The sequence below is a fragment of the Odontomachus brunneus genome, unplaced genomic scaffold, assembly GCF_010583005.1.
Source record: "Odontomachus brunneus isolate Ranch 3 - 2012 unplaced genomic scaffold, Obru_v1 Obru_scaffold_068, whole genome shotgun sequence".
Lineage (NCBI taxonomy): Eukaryota > Metazoa > Arthropoda > Insecta > Hymenoptera > Formicidae > Odontomachus > Odontomachus brunneus.
Genome location: NW_022639518.1, coordinates 1,442,129 through 1,442,401, shown reverse-complemented (window position 1 = coordinate 1,442,401; position 273 = coordinate 1,442,129).

The window sequence follows — 273 nt, the reverse complement described above, 5'->3', positions numbered from 1 at the left end:
CTGGAATTCCTCCAACGATGCTAATGTGGGCTCGACGATGCGTCGCTCGTACCAATCCTCTATGTTGGATGTGGAAAAGAGTTCATAATTTTTCGTAGCGATGCTATTTACCGCAAGTTTTTCACCCGCGACGAACTCACCGTTAAACACAGTGTTCACTTTCACGTTTACGTGTCTCTCCATTGCATCCCGTATGTGCTCGAGCACCATATTCTTTGCATCCTCGAGAAATTGACGAGGTTCGATGTGGTTCGCGTTGATAACAATTCCGGT